Source organism: Hemitrygon akajei, chromosome 27 (genome assembly GCF_048418815.1).
Source record: "Hemitrygon akajei chromosome 27, sHemAka1.3, whole genome shotgun sequence".
NCBI classification, from domain to species: Eukaryota; Metazoa; Chordata; class Chondrichthyes; order Myliobatiformes; family Dasyatidae; genus Hemitrygon; species Hemitrygon akajei.
Genome location: NC_133150.1, coordinates 17,806,948 through 17,820,354, shown reverse-complemented (window position 1 = coordinate 17,820,354; position 13,407 = coordinate 17,806,948). Strand labels below are relative to the sequence as shown.

General features: G+C 40.0%; 1 protein-coding gene across 5 annotated transcripts in view; it reads left to right on the top strand.

The window, feature by feature from the left end:
- LOC140717154 (metabotropic glutamate receptor 4-like) overlaps nucleotides 1-13,407 on the top strand; it is a 1,225,436-nt gene that overhangs the window by 1,044,758 nt on the left and 167,271 nt on the right. The gene's annotated exons all lie outside the window — the stretch shown is intronic.

The following is a 13,407-nucleotide window of genomic DNA, read 5'->3' as shown; positions in this document are numbered from 1 at the left end:
CCAACGGGATCTCACTACCAAACACATTTTTCTCTCCCCCCCCTTTCTGCTTTTCACAGGGATTGCTCTTTACGCGACTCCCTTGTCCACTCGTCCCCCCCATCCCTTCCCACCGATCTCCCTCCTGGCACTTATCCTTGTAAACGGAACAAGTGCTACACCTGCCCTTATACTTCCTCTCTCACCACCATTCAGGGCCCCAGACAGTCCTTCCAGGTGAGGCAACACTTCACCTGTGAGTCAGCTGGTGTGGTATACTGCGTCCAGTGCTCCCGGTGTGGACTTTTATATATTGGTGAGACCCGACGCAGACTGGGAGACCGTTTCGCTGAACACCTACGTTCAGTCCACCAGAAAAAGCAGGATCTCCCAGTGGCCACACATTTAAATTCCACGTCCCATTCCCATTCTGATATGTCTATCCATGGCCTCCTCTATTGTCAAAATGAATCCAAACTCAGGTTGGAGGAACAACACCTTATATACCGGCTGGGTAGCCTCCAACCTGATGGCATGAACATTGACTTCTCTAACATCCGTTAATGCCCCTCCTCCCCTTCTTACCCCATCCCTGACATATTTAGTTGTTGGCCTGTTCTCCATCTCCCTTTGGTGCTCCCCCCTTTCTTTCTCCCGAGGCATCCCGTCCCATGATCCTTTCCCTTCTCCAGCTCTGTATCACTTTCGCCAATCACCTTTCCAGCTCTTAGCTTCATCCCACCCCCTCCGGTCTTCTCCTATCATTTCGCATTTCCCCCTCCCCCCACTACTTTCAAATCTCTTACTATCTTTCCTTTCGGTTAGTCCTGACGAAGGGTCTCGGCCCGAAACGTCGACAGCGCTTCTCCCTATAGATGCTGCCTGGCCTGCTGTGTTCCACCAGCATTTTGTGTGTGTTGTTGTTTGAATTTCCAGCATCTGCAGATTTCCTCGTGTTTGTTCTTTCTTCAGTGTTCTCTTGCATTTCTTATACTCCATAACCATCCCATTTGTTCCTATCTGCCTATGGACCTCTTTTTTTTCTTAACAAGCGCTTCAACATCTCTTGAAAACCAATGTTCCCCGCACCTCTCAGGCACATACAAACTGTATACTCTTGAACTTTCACCTTTGAAGGCTTCCCATTTACTAAGTACACTATTGCAAGAAAAACACCCATCCTAATCCACACTTGCCAGATTCTTTCTGATACCATCAAGTTTGGCCTTTTTCCAATTTAGAATCTCAACCCGAGGGCCCGATCTTTTTTTTTTGCATTTTTACTTTGAAAATAATGGCATTGTGATTACTAGATCAATGTGTTCCTTTACACAGTCTATTGTCAGCTACCCTATCTCATTCCTGGATAGTTGATAAGTCATATAAAAATGTAATTTTTATAAATAAATTTTATATTCATGTAACCCTCAGGCTCGGCCAGCATGTATTCGTCTAGGGAAAACCAACCTCTGGACCCACTAAACTGAGAAATCTCATTTGTGTGGATGCTGCGTAATGTGTTTCCCCGTTAGAAATCCTCTCCGCAAAATATCAAACAGTACACAATATGTGATTAAACGACTGATCTTTATAATTCTTAATTTGAATATATGTTTAGTAAAGAAACAAAAGAAAAGGGCCCGTTCTCATGAAACAGTATATTGCGCATCGTTGGAGCTCACTGTTTATTCATTTGTTCCCGTCAACCTCTGTGCGTAGCCAGCCCTCGGACCCTCACTCCTCAGTCCATTCCATTCGCGTTCTCTCTCTCCATTGCTCCCCGATGAAAGACCGTGAGAAACCTTACAGCATGTTACACTCTCCCCCCACCAAATTTAGTCATGTCCTCATGATGTTGTGATAATTCACCAACCCTTCCTGCAGAACACAAAGCCCAATCCAGGTGTAAAAGGCAGTGACATAGCTCCCCAATACAGTAGGTGTTACACTCTGTTCCCCTGGGGCAATGAAGATCAGCCTATCTGGGGTCTCCTAGTTCTCTGAGACCTCTGCAGCCCCTCATCTAACTCAATGAGAAAAGAGCCGGGAGTCTCTTCCTCAGTCAGTGAGGAGTTAGCCGAGAACCCGAGGAGCGAGCGCAGAGCGCTCACTGTCTGGGGATTTGGCCAAGTGGTAACCGCCTCTATCTTTCCCCCTTTTTCCTCTGCCTTGACAGTGATAGCTCATTGACACATATTCTGAAACGCCACCATGAGCTCCATTGGACTTCCTGTCGGGCCAAAAGCATTGGCCAGTGCTTGCAGATAATTAACAGCTGTCGCTACGGGATACTACAACCTGACGGCTCTCACAATGTCAGGGGCCTGTGCTTTCAAACTTTCAAACAGTCTCTGTCGCTTTACGTCATCCTGCTCGCCCGTACCACTGAGGGCTTCTGCAGCTCGGGCCTCACCAGTACCCCTGCAGGAAATCCCAACTCCCCCTCGAGGTCTTCTGGAGCGTCCACTAAGAGGGACTCGCCCTCGGGCACTCTGTAAAATTTGGGGGTCCCCAGAAATCTCTCCCCAGCTTTCTCCATCCAGACCCCCATAAGCCTCCTCACAAGAGGGGTGTTGGTTCCCAGCAGAACTGAAACGCCGCCCTCCTCCTGACGCATGGACAGGCCATGGCCCCACCTCACCTGAGTCACTGATAGATACTGGCAGTGCCACCGCCATTACGAAAGCACTAGTCTGAACTAAAACAAGGTTTTTTAATATGTATTTATTTATTTATTAAATTTTAGAAAAATACAAAGAATAAATGTGATGATAAAATAGTGAGAAAAATAATATTAACCCTCCCCCCTCCCCTTAACCCTCCCCCCCTTAACCCTTATCTAAAGAAAGAAAAAAAAGAGAGAAAGATTGCCTGGATATCAGAGGATCCCCACATGCTCCATGGAGTTCAAAATAATTTTAATATTTATTTTTACTTTCCCCAATTACTTTATAATTTTATCTTCAAAGGACCTATGTATTTAATCCTATCTTTTGTAGGTATGGGAGCCAAATTTTCAAAAATATATCATATTCATTTCTTAAATTGTATGTAATTTTTTCAAGTGGAATACAACTATGTATTTCATTATTCCAACGATCCATAGTTAAATATAAATCAGATTTCCAAGTAACTGCGATAACTTTTTTGGCTACTGTCAATGCAATTAAAAAAAATTTTTTCTGATACTTATTCAATTTAAGTTTCGGTATTGTCCCTTCAATGTCTCCTAATAAAAATAATACTGGACTATGGGGGTGTTGTACTCCACTAATTTGTTCCAATAAAAGTCTTAGATTTATCCAAAATGGTTGAATTTTAAAACAAGACCAAGTAGAATGTAAAAAAGTACCAATTTCTTGATTACATCGAAAACATTGGTCAGACATATTTGAATTTAATCTATTTATTTTCTGTGGTGTTATATATAATTGATGTAAAAAATTATATTGTATTAATCTAAGTCGAACATTTATTGTATTTCTCATACTATTATAACATAATCTTGACCAGATTATATAAACAAAATTATTTGCCATTATTAAAAATAATAAAAGAGGATCTTGATAAATGGATGATGTTACCAATAACATTAATAGGTAGAGTTAATGCTGTAAAAATGAATATATTTCCTAGACTGCAATATTTATTTCAAACTTTACCAATACAATTACTTCAGAAGTTTTTTCAAGAACTGAATAAATATGTAAGGAAATTTCTTTGGAAAGGAAAGATGTCAAGAATATCATTGGAAAAATTGACATGTAAATTTGATCTAGCAGGGTTACAACTTCCAAATTTTAAGAATTATTATAAAGCAAATCAACTTAGATTTATTGCGTCTTTTTTTGATGAAGAAAAACCGGCATGGATTAGAATAGAATTAGATAAGATAGGAGAAAACATACCAGAAGATTTTATATATAAATGGGAATCCAAATGGATACAGGAAAAAAAAGAATCTCCTATATTAAGACACTTGATTGATTTATGGAATAAGGTAAATATGGACGATGAGATAAAGAAATCTTTATTAGCAAAAAGAACTTTAATTCAAAATAGGCTTATTCCTTTTACAATGGATAATAAACTTTTACATAATTGGTTCCAAAAGGGGATTAAATATATAGGTGATAGTTTTGAAGGAGGTATATTGATGTCGTTTGATCAATTAAAAAATAAATATAAAATATCAAATAACACTCTTTTTTGTTATTTTCAATTAAAGGCTTATTTACGAGAAAAACTGGGTCAAACAATGTTGATGCCAAAATCTAGTGAAATAGAAATATTAATTCAAAAAGGAAAAATCAAAAAATTTACATCTTGCATGTATAATTTGATTCAAAAACAGACAATTAAATCAGGAATTCATAAATCAAGACAAAAATGGGAATCTGATTTGAATGTTAAGATTGATGGAAAAAACTAAAACAAGGTTTGAGCCCGCCAGTTTATCAAACTCTGCTCTACAATATCAACTTTGCCAACAGTTTTAACAGTATTCAAAAATCGAATCAACAGTTCATCCAGGGTATGAATATCCACCCCACTCAACACACACTCGTTAGTTACCAGTAATACCATGGAGGTGCACCACCGTTCCATCCCAGCAGCATTGATACCAGCTCAGATTTAAACACACAACCTACTGGTTCAATGCTCAGGGCAATCACACAGCATCCAACGGACTCAAACCTGGACGAGCTCCCACAATTGTAACCCTCAGGCTCGGCCAGCATGTGTTCGTCCTGGGGAGAACAACTTCTGGCCCCACCAAACTGCGAAATCGCATTTGTGTGGATGCTGCGTGATGTGTTGCCCGGTTACAAATCCACACTACAGAATATCAAACAGTACACAATATGTGTTTAAATGATTGATCTTTATAATTTTTAATTTTACTATATGTTTAGTAAAGAAACAAAAATAAAAGAAAAGGGCCCATTCTCATGAAACTGTCTATTGCACATCATTGGAGCTCATTGTCCATTCATTTGTTCCCGTTGACCTCCGAGCGTAGCCGGCCCTCGGACCCTCACTCCTCAGTCCACTCCGTCTGGAGATCTTCCGACTCTCTCCATTCGCGTCCTCTCTCTCCATCGCTCCCCGACGAAAGACCGCAAAAAAACCAGCTCCCAGACACACAAGACAGAACAACATTTCTCCCATTGGATAGCATTTGCATTCCAAAGCCCCGTTATAACCATATAACCATATAACAATCACAGCACAGAAACAGGCCATTCTGGCCCTCCTAGTCCATGCCGAACTCTTAATCTCACCTAGTCCCACCTACCCGTATTCAGCCCATAACCCCCCACTCCTTTCCTGTCCATATACCTATCCAATTTTACCTTAAATGACACAACTGAACTGGCCTCTACTACTTCTACAGGAAGCTCATTCCACACAGCTATCACTCTCTGAGTAAAGAAATACCCCCTCGTGTTTCCCTTAAACTTTTGCCCTAACCCAAACATTGCTGCTACAGGGAAACCATTATCTTAGCAGTGGAAAATTACATAGAAACAATTACATTAGCCTTAGCAGTGAAACCTTACAGCGTGTTACAGACAAATTAAAATTTAATTAAATAAGTAGTGCAGAAAGAGAGTATAAAAAAATAAGTTAGTGTTTGTCAGTTGGTTCATTGTCTATTCAGAAATCTGATGGCAGAGGGAAAGAAGCTGAATCTAAAATGTTGGGTGTGTGTCTATGGGCTTCTCCTCAATGGTAGCAATGAGAAGAGGGCATATCCTGATTGAGAGGGGTCCTTAATGATGGATGCTGCCCTTTTGAGGTACTGCCTGTTGAATACTCGATGCTGGGGAGGCTAGTGCCCAGGATGAAGCTGGCTGAATTTGCAACCTTCTGCAGCTTTTTCCAATCCTGTGCAGTGGTCCTTCCATATCAGATGTTGATGCAACCAGTTAGGATGTTCTCCACGGTACATCTGTTAAATCTTTTTCTTGATCCTTTGGTGGCATACCAAATCTCCTCAAACTGCAAATGAAATATAACCACTGGCATGACTTCTTCATGATTTCATCAATATCTTGGGCCCAGGATAAATCTTCAGAGATATTTGATACTCAGAAATTTGAAATCATTCCCCCTTTCTACTGCTTATCTCCTGATTTGTGTTCCCTTGATTTCCCCTTCCTGAAGACCACTATCAATACCTTTGTCTTACTGACATTGACTGCAAGATCGTTGTTGTGATATCACTCATCCAGCTTCTTTATAGTTTCCTCTTCAGCATCTAAGATTATACAGTGAGAGAGGCACTATAAATTTTACCAAGTGTGAAAGTGACTGGGAGAATCTAGGGGTAGTGGTTGAGGGTGGGAGGTAACTTATAAGAGATGGGGAGAATAAAATGGGATTACTGTACCATTAGGTTAATGTGTGCTCAATAGTCATCACAGACACTGTGGGCTGGGTAGCCTACTATTTTGGTAGATGATTCTCTGATTCCATATGTCTATGAACATGTTTGTTTTTGAATACTTAAAATGAAAATTCGGTCTTAAAGACAACTTTACCTATTTCTCACCGTACCTTTTAAAACATGGCAGATAAAAGGAAGCTTGAAAATCTTTAACTGTCAACTAGCAAATTTTACCACACTGGTCAAGGACAAACAGGAGTAGAAATTCATCTCCTAATTGCAAGAAGTTAACCTGTGCAGAATCTTCCATCTCAAATTTCCATCTGTATGTTCTCCATAGCAATCTCCATGGTCATCAACCCTTCTGCCCACCCAATCTAGATCTCTGAAATTCCACATGAGGACCAACTCCATGTCTCTGAAACCCCCTCAGGTTCACAACCTTTTCCTCTGAACTCGACATCTGTCTTCCATTTTTTCCTGATCCTTCATCACTCCTTCAGTACAATTACCTCTGTCTACCTTCTCTTCTCAGCTCCCTGCAACATCCCATCCCCCCAGAAGCTCTATCCAAAACGGCAGCTATTTTTACCCATAAATGCTTCTATAGCCATGTGTGAAGCCCGTTTTCTTAACAAGAGGTATGCTTATCATGCAGTTAAGCTGGAGTTCTGAGATTCAGCAGTTTCTCACTCATGAAAATCTGCCCCCAGCTACTCCATTTCTCATCCCAGTTCATTTCTCAGCTTCTCCATTGAATCCATTCTCGTCTCTGATTAACTGGACTCTGAAAACTTTCAGTTGTTATTTACTTGGGTACAAGGAGAATGGCCTCGACTCTGTCCAAATCTCCAGCATCTGCAGATTTTATCTTATTTCTGGACTCTGTCACGATTCTGTTCCGGTCTGCTATTTTTATTCAAAAATGACTAGCAATTATGTATATCGACCAATTGGTAACCTTGAATTCATTCAAATTCTTTAGTAGCAAGATCACCATTCACAATACAGATGATAAAAGTCAATAGGATCTACAACCGATGATACTTTGAAGTTAGTAAAATAATTGTCCCCGAGTTGGTGTGTGTGGCTTACATTCTTTTATTACAGCATGATCTCATCTCTGTTTGCCAAATGCTCCAGTCACCTGCTGTGCAAAGGGAAGCATTGCTCTTCAAAGACTTCTTTTAAAAAACCTCACTTGCCTGGACATAATCTTAACCCTTGCCTTTCTGGAACTTTCACATCATCCTGCTAGTTCAGACATCCCACAGCTTTGAAGTCCCTTGCCACATCAAAGAACCCCTTTCATGAAGCTTCTGCTTCTTGCCCCTACACAAATAGGAATCGATCTTAATCATGAGTTTGTCCCATAGTTTAGCCTGTAGCATCCTGAATAACAATTGCATGCAATAAAGGGACAAAATTCCAGAAGCTCAGCTGTAGTGGATATTAAGTTAATTATAGGAAATTGTAGGACTTCAACTTTAAATCTACGATTTGAGTTAACTACCGTGATATCAGGGAATGATGTTATAACATTTATTGAAAATATTGGTCCACTTGATGTAACTTCTTCCAATGCCTAACAGAGCTGGCAATTAATTTGTCATTCTCACTGTTATTTGCCAGGCTAGAGAAATTTGCTTCACCCAATTTTTATCTCTGTGTTGCAGAAAGTAATTTATTTAACATCACTATACACATTCTGCCTTCTGTACTCTGATTTGAGATGAAGAAAAGTAATGATCTGATGGGATGCAACTTGCTCATCAGCTCTGGAAATACTTTTCAATTACACCAAAATAGTGGCATAAATCAAGCTGTTGGTGTGCTATAAATTAAATTTTTACAAAATGTCATGAAACTCTGCACTTAATGTAAAATTTGTGCATGAAAATTAAATTTCTGATGAGTTTGGATGTGCTATTAGATTACATGCAGATATTGTAAGGTCATTGACTTCTGAATGATGCTCCTCACAGGCAACGTCTTAGTTCCAAGCTTCCTGAAAGTATCTATTTCTGAACTCTTGAGCTATTTAAATTTTACTCACTCCACAGTTGATGATCATGTCGTAAACATTTTGGCCCCAGACTCTGGAAATGCCTGCCTGAAACGTTTTACCTCTTTACCTATCTTTGGTTAAAATAGTTCTTAAAACTCATTTGACCAAGCTTTTGTCATCTGCCATAAACATATAATAGTATATTTTCAAATTGATCATGCCTTTCCCAATTGTGAGGTATTTTGCTGATGCCTTGCTATCAATTCATATACATTTTGTGGTCAAATTTATGCAGTTTTGTTTGCACTTGGTAGCAAATCTCAAATACTGCTAACTCATAAGATGATCAATTTAACTAGCCACAGAGAACAAAAGCAAAACACTGCAGAGCACAGAAACCTGAAATAAAACCTGAAAGGGCAGGAAATAGTCAGCAGGTCAGGCAACATCAATGTGGAGCAAAATCAGATTATTGTTCTTTTCATCATGATTATTAAAGATGAACAAGATCCACAGGGAAAGAATGGTCATGATAGGGCAAAGATCCGAGCTGTTTTTATTTATTATTTTTTTCTGGGATCTGGGTGTCTATCCACAAGCACCTTGGAGAATACACGGAGGATAGAAGTAGATAGGAACTGGAGTAGCCCACCGGGCCCTTAAAACCTGCCTCGCCATTCAATATAAGCATAGTTGATCTCTGCTGACCTCAACTTCTCATCTATACCAGTTCCCAGGAGTTTGAAAACTCCTTGCTTTTCAAATATTCATCCATTTCATCCTTAAGAAACTAACCTCCACAACTTTCTGACCCAGAGGAATCCCTAAGTTTTATTACCCCCGAGAGCAGAATTTTCAATCTACCTCGGTTTTCAGTCTATCCCTCATCTTACACTATGCTCCTCTTGTTGAAGATGCTCCCACTAGAGAAAACATCTCACTATCTGACTAGCCAAGGCCTCTGAGTGTCTTCTGCATTCGTAAAAGTTAACACCCCTTATTCTTCTAAATGCCAAACAGTTTAGCCTTTTTTGAAAGGACAACCAGTAAGTGGTACTGAGCTACTGCCTTATGCTATTGCAGTTTTTCTGGGAGGTGGGCCTCTGAACTCTTATTACAGGATTGTGATCTTGTGTGTACTTACTGTGTGTGACTACTGGTACTGGGTCTTTGTACTTTGACCCTATAGTAGCGCTGTCTCGTTTGGCTGCTTTCATGAGTATTCTTATATGGTTAAATGACAATTAAACTGGAATAGAATTTAATTCAATTTGAAGTATTCCCACAGTGATGCTGAGCAGGTAGTTACAGGATTTATTGTCCAGCAACAATGAAGGACCAGTGATTCGTTTCCAAATCAGGATGGTGTGTGACTTTGAGAGATAACAATCCCATGCCCCTACTACACATGTTCTTCCAGGAGGTAGGGATCACAGGTTCGTAGTTCGTACAGACTGAAGTCATTGTACACCACTGGTGCAGGGAATAAATTTTTAGAGTGGTGATGGGATGATTATCAATGGAGTTACTTTATCCTTGCCGGTATAAAGCTTCTTGGGAGTAATTAGAGAATCTGAGCAAGAGGAGAGTATTCCATCATGTTTGTGACTTGTACTTTGTAAATGGGTATCAGAACATGAATCATTTGCCACAGGATGTCCGGCCTCTGACTTACGTGTGTGCCCATGGAATTTAAGTGGCTGGACCCCTAAGGTTACTCTCAAAGTTAACACTCAGGATATATCTGGCAAGCAGAGGATTTGATGCAAAACCAATAAACATCAAGATTAGGTATTAGGCATTATCATGTTTGTGACTGTCTGGCACTTTTGTGATAGCAGTGTTGCCAAATTATTAGTGCATGTCTGAATGCTGTGTTGGTCTTGTGCATGCAGACTTGCAGTTTGGGTAGCAGATTATTGATGAGTAAATAATTCTTAAATTACACCATCCCCGAAACCTTATATCATATTGCCAATGACTGAGAGTAGGCAGATGAGACAACTTCTTACATTGTTAGATAGAGGGTACTGTTATAAGTGACTTCTGCATTACAGTTGAGATGCAACCATCATGTTTCTTGATTTTGTCTGACTGCTACAAATTGCATGCTACTTAAAGGCTGACACCTTTCTCCGGTTGATCCACAGAAAGATGGCAGCAGCTTTGATGAAATGAGTGTGATTTCGTTGGGGCTGTGCAGGCTCTGGTTTAATGCTTTATTTTTTTTGGATAAGAATGCCCTAATAGAGTTTTATATTTGCCATTGAATAATTTTGCAAATTTTGAGAGTTGCCCAAATTGATAATGGGCTAAACTCATCACAGCAAAAAACAGGAATCCTATTTAAAAATAGGAAACCTGATTTTACAACATTACAAAGATAGTATTTTTTCCTGAAAAAGAAAAAGAAATCATGGATCAGGTTCATAAAAGAGTGAAAGGAAATGTCATTGAGTGCTTTCGGCAGAGAGGAATGTATAAAATATTAAGGGAGAATATAAATTGAAGAGGGAAATGCATAAAGAGGAGAGTCAGCTTGCTTTCAAGAATGTTACTGCAGTTAACTAAAGAGGTTGACAGATTCATTGAATGTCAACCTTAAGCTTTCAGTAGAATCTGATAACTTTCCACTGAATTGTAATTCAGACAGTGTGACTCACATATTCAAAAAGAAGCAAGGAGCTAATCACCAGTCTGCAAACTTGTAAGATTTTGAAGGAGCTTGCCTGGTTTTGAATAAGGTTATTGTCATGGTAAAGAGGACTCTCTTAGTTAGAGGCAGTATCAACTCACGGGAAATAGGCGGTGTCTGAATTAACTAATTGCCTAGAAATCCCCACTCATAGCATTTAGTTCGGTTCTTTTTAAATCAGCAGGTTGTATGGTGCCTCAGAATTTAGATGAGGATAGTGCAGTGGATGTGAACTACATGGGTTTTAGTAAGGCATTTGACAAGGTTCCACACGGTAGGCTTATTCAGAAAGTCAGAAGGCATGGGATCCAGGGAAGTTTGGCCAGGTGGATTCTGAATTGGCTTGCCTGCAGAAGGCAAAGGGTTGTGGTGGAGGGAGTACATTCAGATTGGAGGGTTGTGACTAGTGGTGTCCCACAAGGATCTGTTCTGGGACCTCTACTTTTTGTGATTTTTATTAATGACCTGGATGTGGGGGTATTAGGGTGGGTTGGCAAGTTTGCAGACGACACAAAGGTTGGTGGTGTTGTAGATAGTGTAGAGGATTGTCGAAGATTACAGAGAGACATTGATAGGATGCAGGAGTAGGCTGAGAAGTGGCAGATGGAGTTCAACCCGGAGAAGTGTGAGGTGATACACTTTGGAAGGACAAACTCCAAGGCAGAGTACAAAGTAAATGGCAGGATACTTGGCAGTGTGGAGGAGCAGAGGGATCTGGGGGTACATGTCCACAGATCCCTGAAAGTTGCCTCACAGGTAGATAGGGTAGTTAAGAAAGCTTATGGGGTGTTAGATTTCATAAGTCAAGGGATAGAGTTTAAGAGTCGTGAGGTAATGATGCAGCTCTATAAAATACTGGTTAGGCCACATTTGGAGTACTGTGTCCAGTTCTGGTCACCTCACTATAGGAAGGATGTGGAAGCATTGGAAAGGGTACAGAGAAGATTTTCTAGGATGCTGCCTGGTTTAGAGAGTATGGATTATGATCAGAGATTAAGGGAGCTAGGGTTTTACTCTTTGGTGAGAAGGAGGATGAGAGGAGACATGATAGAGGTGTACAAGATATTAAGAGGAATAGACAGCGTGGACAGCCAGCACCTCTTCCCCAGGGCACCACTGCTCAGTACAAGAGGACATGGCTTTAAGGTAAGGGGAGGAAAGTTCAAGGGGGATATTAGAGGAAGATTTTTCACTCACAGAGTGGTTGGTGCGTGGAATGCACTGCCTGAGTCAGTGGTGGAGGCAGATACACTAGTGAAATTTAAGAGACTACTAGACAGGTATATGGAGGAATTTAAGGGGGGGGGGTTATATGGGAGGCAGGGTTTGAGGGTCGGCACAACATAGTGGGCCGAAGGGCCTGTAATGTGCTGTATTATTCTATGTTCTATGTTAATTTCATTTGCCACATTTAGAATTAAAAATGACTTCCTTAGCAAATGAATTTGATGAGTTTATAGATTTAGTAGATAATATTGAGACAGTGAATGTTATTTGTAGGCTTTTGGGATTTCATGTCGAATTGTCTTTGCTGGAAAACTACCCGGTTACTGGGGAACATAACACAAGATGTGTACCAATGTGGCAGATTACAAGATTTGGATTGATTCCTGGCTTAGAAGTAGGCCACAAAAGCTAAGAGTGGATAAGAAAATAAGGTGAAAGCTAATCTCTAGTGGTATTTGAACAGGTGTTACATTGTGTTGCTGTTGCTTGCTTAAATTACTTTGAGCAAAAAACATTGCCTAAGTGACAGAGGGAAAAAAAAACTATGGTTTAAAACATTGAAATTTGCTTTTGATGCACAGTTGGATGCATAAGCCAGAATGTAATAATACAAAGGGTTCTGGGAAAATTGAGTTGTTGGACAGTAGTAGGCAGAGAAATTCATTTCAACAGGGGTAAGTCTAAGAGCTTCAGTTTAGGTAGAGCTACAGTATATATCAATGGTATTCTGCTTTTTGAAAGAATAAGGTCAATGACAAGTTATTGAACAAATTTGTATTGGGTAGAATCACATTTAGAGGGTAATTACAGTAGTAATTCTGAATGATAAACTTAAAGGATTAAAGTGTGATTGATGTACAGTAACTCTTTCTGAAATTGCAGTCACACTTCTATATGAATGGTGTAACTCCTAAATTGGCTCTGGTCAATGCCATTGGTACACTTGCGTTTCTTTTCATATCCCCTTCTTTTTCCCGAAACATTGTTACAGCAAAGTCCAAAATTCTGACATGGCAGGAGTGTTGTGCAAGCTCCAGTTCAAGTTTAATTGTCATTCAAACATATATGAATAACCATGGATGCAGTGAAACGAAACAGCACTAC